At 39.3% G+C, this 1,401-nt stretch overlaps 1 protein-coding gene across 1 annotated transcript in view; it reads left to right on the top strand.

Annotated features, from left to right (window-relative positions):
• snapc2 (small nuclear RNA activating complex, polypeptide 2) overlaps positions 1–1,401 on the top strand; it is a 107,588-nt gene that overhangs the window by 31,540 nt on the left and 74,647 nt on the right. The window lies entirely within an intron of this gene.

Below are 1,401 nucleotides of genomic sequence, written 5' to 3'. Positions count from 1 at the left end.
TGAACTAAGCCTCCGGTCAAAACCTGACCCTGAAGACCTTCATGGGACAGGAACTGTTATTTCATTGATTTGAATCCAGAAATACAAATTAGCTCATCCAGAGACTTTCTAACTGTATCCTGAACTAATCAATTGAAAGAACACTCTCTTTTTATATTGTCATTACTATTTTTACAAATGTCTTGATAATCAAAAGTGTGTTTAGTTCAAACCATTTTAAATGTTGAAGTGAACTACTAATTTTAAATCAACTGTGAAACAGTATTAATGATTTTTTTAAATCCTCATTCAAAGTAGAAATCAAGTTAAAATGTCTGTTACAAAGTAATTATGCATTTTTTGATCTTCTGTCTGAAATGAGAAGGAGTGATGTTGGTCAAAAGTCGGAGACAGTTCCAAACAAGTTTATTGGAACGAACTGTCATGTTTTAAACCTCTCAGACAGAAACAAGAAAAGCTGGCACCTGTGGGTCTGTCATTTCCCCAAAACATTTCTCTGTCTGTTCCCAAACATCTCCGCTGTTTTTCTGACTTGTAGTAACCCTCTGACGTCACTAAAACCACACCCCTGTTGGTTCTTTCAACCAACCAGGACTTCCCAAAAGTGACCGGAAGCAGAACTCTTTAAAAGTCAACACTTCTTAGTTCCAGTTAGTTCGGGGAGAGGACAGAAGTTACGAACAGCAGGACAGAAGTTCAGAAGTTCCAAAAGTTCTGAAGTGCTGGACTTAGTTGGGAGTTCTTCCGAGTCTAGTTGGGATTATGGAATCTTCCATATCTGAGTGGAACCTCTGACGGACTCACAGCTCATGTGAGTCCACCCGTGAGGTGAGCGTGTTGTTGAACGGAGTACCGTCACTACTTCGGACGATTCTCAGCCATCCTAAGGAGACGCTGAAAGGTAGCGTTGAAATGGAACTCCGTACCGGAGCTGACCTATCTTCTGCAAAGGTAACGAGTCGCTTCACTACCAGTGTACCGAGGCTGAGCTGGGTTCGGATGGAGGGTGCCGTTCTTCGTCAACACACTTTCCCTCATCCACCTTTTCTCTCCATTTAAACTCCTTCATTTCCCATCTTTAAAACTCTTCTATCTTGCCAGTAATTAATCCAGATATCTTCAGAAATGTCTGTTGTTTTTATTAAGTAAAATGTGCCAAGTTTTATTAATCAGAGCCGATAAGAATAATCAAGTGTACAATGTTTTGATGTTAAATTTTGATTCTGTTAATAAATGACCACATTCATTTTGATGGTTCAAAAAAAAATTAACGTCTCATGTCACTGATTAGACCATCTCCAACACAGTACCTCCGTCACATATCTGTCAAGTAGCTCGAAAAAGAGAGAACCCGTTATTAAATATTGATTGTAGTGGAGCTCCTAAGCTAAACTAACCCTA

The sequence above is a fragment of the Nematolebias whitei genome, chromosome 1 (genome assembly GCF_014905685.2).
Source record: "Nematolebias whitei isolate Nwh7 chromosome 1, NemWhi1, whole genome shotgun sequence".
Taxonomy (NCBI): Eukaryota; Metazoa; Chordata; class Actinopteri; order Cyprinodontiformes; family Rivulidae; genus Nematolebias; species Nematolebias whitei.
Note: the sequence above shows the minus strand (reverse complement) of the source record. Positions and strands in the feature narration are given on the sequence as shown.